Source organism: Leptonychotes weddellii, chromosome 14, assembly GCF_054177405.1.
Source record: "Leptonychotes weddellii isolate Sample4059 chromosome 14, ASM5417740v2, whole genome shotgun sequence".
Taxonomy (NCBI): Eukaryota; Metazoa; Chordata; class Mammalia; order Carnivora; family Phocidae; genus Leptonychotes; species Leptonychotes weddellii.
In genome coordinates this window covers 38,582,828-38,594,752 of record NC_138382.1, presented here as the reverse complement: position 1 = coordinate 38,594,752, position 11,925 = coordinate 38,582,828, and the positions used below count along the sequence as shown (strand labels likewise).

Genomic DNA, 11,925 nt, shown 5'->3' with positions numbered 1-11,925 from the left:
GGTATAAAACCACAGGACTGACTAGAAACATCACAGCAAGCAAAGCTGATCTTACCGGCAGTGAGAAATGATAAGAGACAATGCTGGATTGAAATCAGAAAATCTAGGGATTGGTGCTGGCACCAAGGATTACCTGGTGGTCTTGGAATTCAGGGAACCTCTTGAGTAGTTCAGTTTCCTCCTCTACCTAAGGAGTACGCTCATGGCCCTGTGTGCTTGACAGAAATGACAATTAAACTGAATCAGACCGCAGGAGTTTTATGTTGCATTAATTTATAAATTGTACGTCTCTGTATCCCATGAGATGTGGTGGTTGATGATGTTAGGAGGAGGCACTCACGCACACCAACTGCCCCCAGCCCTCTGTCTACTCTTGCCAGGACTGGACTAACTCAGGGAAATTGTGGAGTTCATTCCTCTGGGTACAAGGAATTCATACCCATGAACAATCCTACCATCTTTAGTAGACGCTGTCCAGTTGGTTGGCTTCATCAAGCTCCTCCCAAGCCTGCTTTATGAACTTGCTACTGGCCATGATCTCCTTTCAACCTGTAAGCACTGTCCACACCCCCAGCTGCGGTCTGGCTGTTTGTGAGCATCTGGACTAGACCAGAACTGAGCAGGGTGGTGGCTCTGGTATTAGACTGGCATGGGTTCAGACAGTGGCACTATTATGAAGTAGCTGTGACACCTGAAACTTGTTATTTAATTTCTCTGAGACTCCATTTCCCAATTTGTATAGAGAAGACCCTAATAGTTACACTGCAAAGGGTTGGAACAAATAAAAAGCAATAAGGCTTTATTATAGCCCAAGAGCTAAAAGTAATAGACATCGCAAATATGGATATTTAGAATTGTCCAGATATTTGAGCTACAGTCTTTTAAAAATAAAAGATCTTATTTATTTATTTGGCAGAGACAGAGATAGCAAGAGCAGGAACACAAGCAGGGGGAGTGGCAGAGGGAGAAGCAGGCTTCCCGCTGAGCAGGGAGCCCGATGCTATGCGGGGCTCGATCCCAGGACCCTGGGACATTGAGCCAAAGGCAGACACTTAACGACTGAGCCATCCAGGCGCCCTAAAAATAGAAGATTTTAAAGAGAGGCAGCCGTGGGGCACCTGGGTGGCTCAGTCAGTTAAGCATCTGACTCTTGATTTCGGCTCTGGTTATGATGATGCCTTTTTCAGTCAGATTTCCACACTCAGTGGGGAGTCTGCTTAAGATTCTCTCTCCCTCTCCTTCTCCTCCCTGCTCCCACTCTGCTCTCTCTAAAACAGATAAATAAATCTTCAAATAAATAAATAAAGAGGCAGCTGTGCAATCAAAATAAGAGACACTTAATGCTTTTCTGAGCTCATAGCTCCTCGTTAGATTATCAAATCTGCACTGGTACAACAAAGCCTAATAAGTACTTAACTATTTTTAAATAAATAAATAACTGAATGAATGAATGAGTGAGTGAATGAATGAATAAATGAATGAATGAATCCCACTGAAGCTGTTTGGAGAAATGTGGAATTCCACATATGTCCTCTAGGTGGCGAACTGATACCTCCCACCCTGTGTTGCATTTCCTGTGTCCTCCACAATTGACAGGAAAACTACTAAAGAAATCTGTCACTTTATGTCTGTCATAGTCTAGAAGTAAGAAACCATTAATGTCTTTTCTACCAAAGTTATCTATTTTTACGACTGTATGCTTCTTGTCAAAAAAAACTGTTTATAGAAAGTCATTAAGAAATATGATTGTGTAAGTACTATACAGAGTTGTCCAAGAGACTTTTCAGAGCACTTCTGCAAGCTTGCTGTGAGGACTTTCCATTTCATGGTGTACTGAGCAAAACATTGTTTCGCCCAAAGCTCATTATTATTTTCCTAGGATGTTCATTCTCTTCTAAATACGGGAAAAAATAAAGGTAATTCTACTAACAATGACTTTTTATAAAAACTAAGTCTCAACTACATTTTTTTTCTTCTAGATTCACCGTGACAGTGACAGATAAAATTGAATAAAATCTGAATGCATTATCCTGTCAGTTGACTAGAGGAGAACAATCCAAGGAGATAAATTAATCCAAATGCATTGCTTTAATTTTCCTTCAAGCCAGGATATGAGATCCCTGAATGATTTAAATAATGCCCCCCAATCTCCATTTCCCTTTTGTGATGACATAGTCTATATTTTCTTATACAGGAAACATGACTCAAAAATATCTTGGAGTGCCATGAGAGCTGAAGGACAAAGCTAAACTCCATCTACAAGCACACCAAACAGGAACAACAAGAATTGAAGATTCCTGTCCTGATTCCAAAAGCGAGGGGAGGAGGTAAGTAAAAAGAACAATGACATGTTATAGCCCAAGAGCTAAAATTAAATGCATGTAAATAATTCTTGTTGAAACTAGAAGCCAGTGTAGATTAGGCAAACCAGGTAGAGAGTTCTTTCTTGCCAAAACATGCCAGGCTAAGAGTCACTTAGCATTGAGACATGGCTACTGACAGAAGTGAGGTTAATACTGGACAATCGCGGGGGATTCTGAACTCACAGGGCAGTTCTCAAAAGATAGTATGTACCTAAAGCCCAAAGATTCTGTTTTATCCTATCCAGAAAGCTGGAAATCAGTTCTCGGGGATACCGGAATCTGAATGAGAATTTCCAGCATACCTGTAAATATTTCTCTAACACCCATTTCTTAAGCAACCACTGTGGGCCAGGCCCTTGAATAATACAAAGATGAATAAGGCATGGTCCCTGCCCTCAGACACGTACACACATAATTATATGAGAAATCAAGGGAGAGGGAGAGAGAAAAAGCAGCTAAGGTCAAATGGGTATGTTGATGCGAGAGTGTGGATGATCCCATCCCACAGTTGGGTTCCTGGCAACTTGTCTGACCAGAATCCAGCCATAACAGTAGTTTCTGCTGAATGTCGAATTGACCCTATACTGCTGGGTCTCTGATGCAGCTAAAGCCATGGAAATAGACCTGGAAAGGGAGGTATAAGCACCTAAAATACCTTTCCAATGGCATTTTGGGCTTGTTTCATTAGGTCATTCCCAAAAGTACGCAAGAAGCCAGAGGAGTTACAGAAGAAAACACCCTCCATTAAATCAACGTATTACTCCTAACTTTGTCATGAGCATGCAACCCCAAACCTTCCTAAGTAAACTAATTTAACCAGCTAAATAATATTTAATAGAGAAGTATAAATAAACCATAGACTCTCTCATATAGCAATTTTACAAGAATGATGTAGCTCTAGGAGAGAAACATTTCCATACATATAGAAGTGAAAGAAAACAGCTAGGAGGAAAGAATTTAGGCTATAAACTTGCCTTGGTATTGGATACAATTTAAAGACTTTTTCTAAAGGTTAAGTAAAAGCAGAAAATGGCACAAATATGTTAATAAAGTATGAGATATGATGCACTCTTTATTTATCACTATTATGTCATACCTCCAGAATTATGATTTAAAGTGGATTTTTAATTTAAAATTTTTGGGGTGTTTGGATTGTTATTTTACCTACAAAAAACACATTTTATCTTGAAGTGCAGGGTGTGAAGATTTTTAATATTTTCCCTAAATATTATTAGGTTGTTTTAGGCCCTTTCTCTGTAGCCACTTTTGCAAGCTAACACATGTTTAAAGCCCTCAATCCAATTAGCCTATGCACACTCTAACTTCAGTTCAAAGAGATAAAAGTACATTTTGACCCAACTTCTATTATTAAGTTGATATCCTATCCCTATACCAGCTGCCCAAGGCAGATCTGTTGTTATTTGTCTTTACTCTTCATTACAAGAAAAAAAAAAGAAAAAAGGAGAAGAGGGAAAGGGGGCTTAATAAAAGAAAGGGACTGACCACCCCTTTCAATAGCAGAAACTGAAAGTTTCCTGTTAACTGTAGCCCTTACATTTATAGTAAGTCAACAACCCAGGCCCTGTGGCTTCTGCTTTATTGTGATTGTATAATTTTCTCCCTCGGTGAAAAATTCTCTTTCGGTAAGCTCTCTACAATGACTCAAGACCCTCAGATGTGATAGCCTTGTCTACTTCTAGGGAAATTTAGAAATACAAAAAGCCAGAGTCTTCCTTCTGTAAGTCAAACGCACCTCTAGAAATGAGGCAGAATTGCCACCAAAAGAAAGTCAGTGTCATACGCAGAGGATGTGGGGCGCAACCCAACAGCTCAAATCAGCCAGTGACCTTTTACCAAGGCAAATACACAGAGAAGCACCACTATATTGGTGCCAATTTACTCAAGTAGAACAGGTGTATCCACCCTCTCCTGGTGCCACAGCCCAAGCTAGACACACCCAGACTCTCCCACTCACAGGGCCACCAGGGCTGGTCTCAATTCAAGTCAGTGGAAGCTTACTGCCATGGGGATAGGTGAGATCTGTGTTTGATGCCAATCAACATAGGCGTGATTACCCAACAAGGAAAATAAAGAAGTAAAGCAAACAGATGCGCCCATGTCTGCACAATTCTTTTAAAAAGGGCTTGAAGTACAAAACCTAAGCCTAAGAGAGAATGGTATTAGCTCAATTAGTATGAAATAAGCACCAACCCTCTCTAAAACAATTTTCTAATTCCAGCAGAAGAATCTTCAATGGTGAACCAGCAAAACCCAGTTTTAGCTGCCCTCCACAGCACTTACTGGTTTACTGTAAATACATAAGCTAGACTAAATAACCACCACCAACAACAACAAAAAAACCCTAAAAGAAATTAAAGTAATAATGCTAGAATGATGATAATAATAATTACAGGTCTCCTGGCTTTTTCCTTACCCTTTCCTTTCTCCTACATTGGCCAGCTTGGGCCTTCTCTCTAAATATCCCCATAGGAAGGCGCCCACCCACCCCCTCTGTCTGCCTAGAGCATGAATCCAAGGCCAGAGCTCAGGACTGCAGACTGGGTTGGGGCCTTCTCTGCCTCAGGGGCATGGGAGCTGGGGAAGGGGCTTTTAAGAGATAACAAAAGGAACAAACAATGAAGTCTCTGGCAGTTGCCACCTACTCAGATCGTATAAGGCTGCAAGGTTTTGATGATCTAGATTCATTAGGAATGTCTCCTTGCCAGCCAGCCAGGGCCAAGACCCCCAGCCTGCAGAGGGCAGAGGCCCTCCCAGTCCCCAGGCTGCCACCAGCCCAGGGGCCCTTGTCTTACAGAGGCCCAGGTCTGAGGCTGCAGAAATCTGGGGCAGCCACTATAAGAGGCCCCTTTCAGGGGCCAGAATTCCTTTACCAGCATGGATTCAGGACGGGACTACATAACCAAAGCAGTTGCGGTGTTTGTTTTGGTTTTGGTTTTTTTTACAGCTTTTTTCCCAAAAATGATTTGCAGTTGTATGTGCAGCACTTTGCCGTGATATGTGTGCTCTACAATAAAAAACAAATCTAATTTTTTAAAAAGCAGGCCAGTTTGCTATAGTTAGCTACTTAACTTCATCTTCATAACAACCTCATGAAGTAGGTTTTTTATCCCCATTTTACAGATAATGAAGCTATATAAATCTAAAATAAGTATCTTCTCCCAAAATACCCAGCTAGAGTGAAAGAGCCATCATCAAGCTCCAAATGAATTTTTTCCATGTACCAGGGGTCAACAAACTAGGACCCTTGTGTCCTATCTGTCCCGCTGACTGTCTTTGCAAATAAAGTTGCATCGGCGTTCAGACATTCTCATTCATTTCTATATTATCTGTGGCAGCTTTGGTGCTATGGACAGCAGAGCTGAATAGCCCCGTGAAAGAAACCATATGGGCTCACAGAAGCTAAACAATTTCCTATCAGGCCCTTTAGAGAAAAACTTTGTCAACCTCTGCTCTTCAATGTGCCATTAAGAATTTTTAGAAGGTTGAGTATAAAGAATATTTTCAGAGAATTAGGAAATTCTAACAAGTGGGAGTTTGCCGCAATCAATTTCTTTGTGAACAGCTACCCTAGGACATTCTACCCACGCGTAGAGCTTTCTTCCAGTCCCTCAAACCTCAGGGAAAGAGTGTTTTAGAAAACAAGGATCTAAATTTCACGGGCCAACTCATTCAAGCCCTCCCCAGTTCTACCTCCAGCTTCTCCTTGCCTCAGCTTCTCACAGGACAGCTCCAGCTTCTCCCTAAGAGAAAAGGAGAGAGATGAACACAGTGAAAAAGTGTTGCTATAGCTTCATGGAACTTCCATTCCATTTTCAGACCCTGCTCCCATGTCAGAGGTAAAATTTGAAGGAAACATGACAAATATCAGGGTTTACTTGGTTTAGGCTTGTCAGATTGATGAAAGCCTGAGTGGATAAATTTATAGACTAGAATAATATAATTTTAATATGGAAGGCACATCAGATAATAACCAACTGAGATGATTCAGTTTATCAAAAAAACAAAAAACAAAAAACAAGAACCCAGCAAAGCTGGGTGACTGACTTCTCCCAGGTTAGCAACAGAGAAGAGGCTTCTCATCCATTCTACCACATACCCAGCAGAATCCGGTTTAAGGCTACAACTATATCCTATTCACCAGCTTCCATATATACATTAATGTCATGTCCTTTCTCAAGGCCACACCTTTGGTGGAAAGAGCACCTTTGGGGAATCAAGCCGGTTCAGGTTCAAACCCTGTTTTGGTCTCTTACTACTTGTGCAAACTTAGGAAAGTCAGTAAACCAGTGGAAGCCTCAGTTTTATAGAAGTAAAACATAGTTAACTGTTCCCTGCATGGAAAGAAGAGAAAATGAAACATTCAGTGCCGAACAAAGTACCCCTAGCATGTTGTAGGCACTTTCTCAATACATGGCAAACACTAGTATTGCTCTTAAGGGACAAGTAAAACTGCATCACCTTAGTCTTTTATTAGGCCAAGGTCAGTGGGTATTAACAGTTGGACAAAGAAACATCTCCCGGTTCAGGGATAGATGATAACCTGCTGGCCACATATTATAGAGGTATTTCCACTCTGAGGGAAATTTAGAATTTTAACCTGAGAAAGCTAAATGTTAATTTTCTAATCAAGTCCTGTACCAGTTGCATATAATTGTTATTATATGTTATGATTTATGGACAGCCTTGTTTTTAATTATGAGGTTTTTATTGGAGAGACAGGTTTCGGGGTGAGTCTGTCATAGGACTTGCCAGCACTTGTTAAAAGTTTTTATAGTGTGATTCATTTACGTGTGTGTGTGTGTGTGTATGTTTAGGAGTGCTATTAAACGTTCCTGGCATATAGTGAAAAATTTGTGATTCAAATTTGTCCATATATTTACCTCCCCACCATCTACACTATCCTTTCACATAACTCATCCCTCCCCCATCCATCAAGGCTAGCTTCAGATTATTTTCAAGGTTTTCTACAGATAAACTCACTTGGAATGGTCCTTGGCTAATTCCCTTTAGCTCTCTCTCTGCATGTGAAATAGAAGAAAACACTGCTCAAAAGCAAAAATCTTTCAGGTAATGTGGTGGATGGAAAAACTAGAGGAAATTAAAAAAGCATGAATGCCATTTCTTTATGCTCAATATTTTTCATTTTTTAAAAGATTTTTTATTTACTTATTTGAGAGAGAGAGAGAGAGACAGCATGAGCAGGGGCGAGGGGCAGAGGGAGAAGCAGACTCCCCACTGAGCAGGGAGTCTGGTCGGGACTCCATCCCAGGCCCGGGATCATGACCTGAGCCGAAGGTAGATGCTTAACCAACTGAGCCACCCAGGCGCCCCTTAATGTTTTTAATTTTGTAGAAAGAGTACCTGCAGGAAAAATCGCCTTCACATTGACTAAGTCCATGAGAGGTTCTGATAGATCAGTGCTATAAATTGCCTACAAAGGAAAAGAGAGGGAACATGAGTACACAAAGCCCATAGAAGAATAAAGACATTTCCATAAGTAGAAAAATGAAAACAAAACAGAATGGATAGCATTGATTCAACTCCCATGGTGATTCAATAATACCAACAGCCAAACCTTTGTTAGATGTGTGCACTACATGAGTACTATGAAGCCAACATATGAAGCCTGGCACAGGGCATTGGGGAAAGGTGTAGCTGATAACATTTTGCAGATGGAGGAGTTTTCTTTTGCGCTATTGACTTTAAGTTTCCAACTGTTCCATTAATTAAAAGTATGAAAGAGTAAGAGGAATAAAGGGAACGAGCGAAAGAGAGAGGGTAGGGAGGAAAGAATCGGGAAATGAGAAAGAAAAAGTGTCCAGTGCTAGATATCACAGTGCCACAGAACCGCAAACACTTGGGGCCCAGGCCCAGTAGCGATAACCTGGCCCTACCTCCGCCGAACCACTTCCGGAAATGAGTCCCGTAGACTGTGTTCTATATTGCTGAATAACAGATTAATTCTCTCAACCCAATATCCAAAAATGAAGAGTTTAAAATGCCTGTGGTCAAGGTTCTGGAGATGGCTTTGCTGCGTCTTCAGCTTCACGGTCTCCCACAAGGCTGCAGGCAAGGTGTCCATCAAAGCTGGGTCTCATCTGAGGGCTCACCTAGGGAAGGATCTGGGTCCCAACCAACCACACGGAATTGTTGGCGGGATTCATTTCCTTTTGGGATGTTGAACTGAGGGCTTCAGTTCCCTGCTGTGCTTGGGTCACCCTTCCTATGGCAGCTTGCTTCATCGAAATCAGTGCAAGGGAGAGAGAGACTTCTAGCAAGACAGAAGTCACAATCTTTTACAAACTAAGCAGGGAAGTGACACCTCCTCTAAGTTGCCATATTCTATTGGGTTAGAAAACAGTTTCTCAGGTGGAGGGGATTACACAGGCATGAATACTAGATGGTGAGATAATCAGGGGCTGTCTTAGAGGCTGCCTACCACAACTTGGCAATCTACTCTCCTTTTCTTTGCTAACTTTTTTCTGTCTCATCTCTTCAGATTACCACAAAATTCCAAAATAGTCAGGTCTAAATAGACAAAAGTTTACTTTTAGGTCTAAGTTTGCACTCCTTAGAAGAGTTAGTAGTATAGCAGAAGCAATAAGATAAGTGGGTTAATAAGAAGGCATGAGTACCAGGCCCAGTTCTGGAAATTTACCGGCTATAAGATTTTATCCATGAGCCTGACTTCCTCATCTTTGAAATGGGGATAATTATGTTTTCTCTATTTTACCTCACATAACAATTATGAGGACCAAGGAATATCATGTGTGGCAGTGTTTTCCAAAACACAGTAATATAGTGCTGGAGGTACTTCCGATGACTATAGGTGGTATATGGACTACAGGTGGAACTTTTTTTTTTTTTAAGATTTTATTTATTTATTTGAGACAGAATGAGAGAGAGAGAGAGCTCATGAGAGGGGGGAGGGTCAGAGGGAGAAGCAGGCTCCCTGCCGAGCAGGGAGCCCGATGCGGGACTCGATCCAGGGACTCCAGGATCATGACCTGAGCCGAAGGCAGACGCTTAACCGACTGAGCCACCCAGGCGCCCTACAGGTGGAACTTTTTGAACTATTTGTTTTTAGAGTGCATTAAAAAAATAAAACTTGCACAACAAATCCCTGATCTTATAGCTAATGTTGCTCAAATGAGACTTAAATGAAGTTGGAAAAAAGGTGAGTCAATCTGATGAAAACTATTAAGAAAGTAATGATAGATGGTCTGAGAAGGGGGCAAACATTATGATGGTGATACACAAACGATGGCATAAAATGTAAAATGCTCCACAAATACATCCAGTCTTGTTCATTAACTCACACTCCATGACTCCGATTTAAGAAGGAAACTAGATACATTCTTTGCTACCAACAGAGCAAACCTAACTACCATGGTGAAAGAGATGGCCACTTGAAAATCCAGTCCTAAATGTTTTGCCCACAAGGAATCCTTCCCCTAGTATTCCTTTTCCTGTGTCTCATTTATCACTTTATTGTTTCAAGTGCCCCCACAGAGTGCCTTGAACATATTAATCAAGCTTTGAAAGTTTACTGACTTGATTGTATTTTTTTATTTCATTTATTTATTTTTATTTAAATTCTAGTTAGTTGACATACAGTTCAATATTGGTTTCAGGAGTAGAGTTCAGTGGTTAATCATTTACATATAATACCAGTGCTCTTCCTAACAAGTGCCCTCCTTAATATCCATCACCCATCTACCCCACCCCCCACCCACCTCCCTCCATCAACCCTCAATTTGTTCTACATAGTTAAGAGTCTCTCATGATTTGTTCCCCCTCTTCCTCCCTCCCGAATGTTCATCACTTTGTTTCTTAAATTCCACATATGAGTGAAATCATACGGTATTTGTCTTTCTCTGATTGACTTATTTCATTTAGCATAATACACTCTAGCTCCCATCCACCTTGTCATTGCAAATGGCATGATCTCTTTCTTTTGGATGGCTGAGTAGTATTCTTCTGTGTGTGTGTGTGTGTGCGTGCGTGCACGCGTATATATATACATACCACAGCTTCTTTATCTTCTTTATCCATTCATCAGTTGGTGGGCATTTAAGCTCTATTATTACAAAAAAATTATATCATTTGTTCCCTGATGCACTTTCTTTCCTAACAATATATTAATAATAATTTGAATTTATTAAGGGCTTACTGTGTGCTAAAATGTACATATACTATTTCAATGAATACTTCTCCTAGGAGAAAGGTTCTGCTATCATAGCTTATGAGTAAGGAAACTGAAGCCTAAAGAGGTTAAATCACTTGACCAAAATCACTCAGCTGGTAAGTAACACTTATATTTTCGCATTGCAATTTTTTTTTCTCTGGAATGTAGGAAAATACATCAACACCAGAGCATTCAAAACAAGGTCAGAGAATGAGTCACCTTTTGCCAAATACCCAGACAGGACATATACACTAAATAAAACAAGAGAAGCAACTACCTACTGATCCAGACTCTCACCCCACTCATTCTCAGGGGCAGAGGAGCAAACAGAAAGATAAGTTTCAGACACTTCCTAGGGCTCCTCCCAGGCAGAGATGTCACACTCACCACTTCCCCTGAATGACCTCTGAACCAAGGACAATTCTATAAGCAAAGAAGAAGTGCATTACCAATGGGCTCCAAACACCTGGTGAGCTGTTTAACTTCAAAGTTTCTCCTCAAAAGAAGATGACATCTCACTTTTGCTTTTTTCAGGATGACATGTAAATTTTGGTTGAAACCAGATATTCCAAGTGATAAGGGTAACTGAAATGTGTTTCATTCTCTTTCAAGAAGAGCTTTGAGATTTATATCTTTAGATCTAGAAAAATAGACTTAAAAACCTATTTTGAGAAAACTGATTGTTAAAGGTATAGCTCACTAACCAGGAAGTGGAATTCAAGAGACTACAGAAGGTAGAATGGTACCATATAGGAAATATTATTTTCTATACTCAGATTATCTACTATCCATTTTGTAACAGAAAACAAGTTATTGCTCAGCTGAATCATGGAATATTAATATCACAATGCTTTTATATTGATTATGTTTTGCTAATTCTTTATTTTAATTTGTTTTGAAACTTTCATTTCAACTATGCCTTGGTTTATAACCATATCCAGTTTTTCAGCATTGAATTATGCATATGCATTTAGTATGAGAACAGCAAAATTAAAAATCTAAACCTAGGGGCATCTGGGTGGCTCAGTCAGTTAAGCATCTGTCTTTGGCTCAGGTCATGATCCCAGGGTCCTGGAATGGAGCCCTGTGTCTGGCTCCTTGCTAGCAGAGAGCTTGCTTCTCCGTCTCCTTCTGCCTGCAGCTCCCCCTGCTTGTGCTCTCTCTCTCACTATCTCTCTCTATATATGTGTCAAATAAATAAAATCTTTTAAAAAATCTAAACCTAACATGCCTTATTTGGGTACCAAAGTCTATTTCTTGAAACTTTTATTTTAACTCGGCCAAGGTTTCTCTGAGATGAACAATCACTTTGCAATTTGTTTATGATTATTGAGGAAATGGTTTTATTATTGA

General features: G+C 40.4%; 2 long non-coding RNA genes across 3 annotated transcripts in view; one reads left to right on the top strand and one right to left on the bottom strand.

Moving 5' to 3' along the window:
• LOC145717032 (uncharacterized) overlaps nucleotides 1-5,152 on the top strand; it is a 6,318-nt gene extending 1,166 nt beyond the window's left edge. The window contains exons 2-3 of the long non-coding RNA XR_014140010.1: nucleotides 2,195-2,327; nucleotides 4,603-5,152. This is a non-coding gene — a long non-coding RNA (uncharacterized LOC145717032). The remainder of the gene's footprint in view (nucleotides 1-2,194; nucleotides 2,328-4,602) is intronic.
• Nucleotides 1-11,925, bottom strand: part of LOC145717031 (uncharacterized) — a 226,262-nt gene that overhangs the window by 189,514 nt on the left and 24,823 nt on the right. For both annotated transcript variants that reach the window (XR_014140008.1, XR_014140009.1), the window contains exons 5-6: nucleotides 7,746-7,815; nucleotides 6,075-6,124 (exon numbers count right to left, since the gene is read on the bottom strand). This is a non-coding gene — a long non-coding RNA (uncharacterized LOC145717031). The remainder of the gene's footprint in view (nucleotides 1-6,074; nucleotides 6,125-7,745; nucleotides 7,816-11,925) is intronic.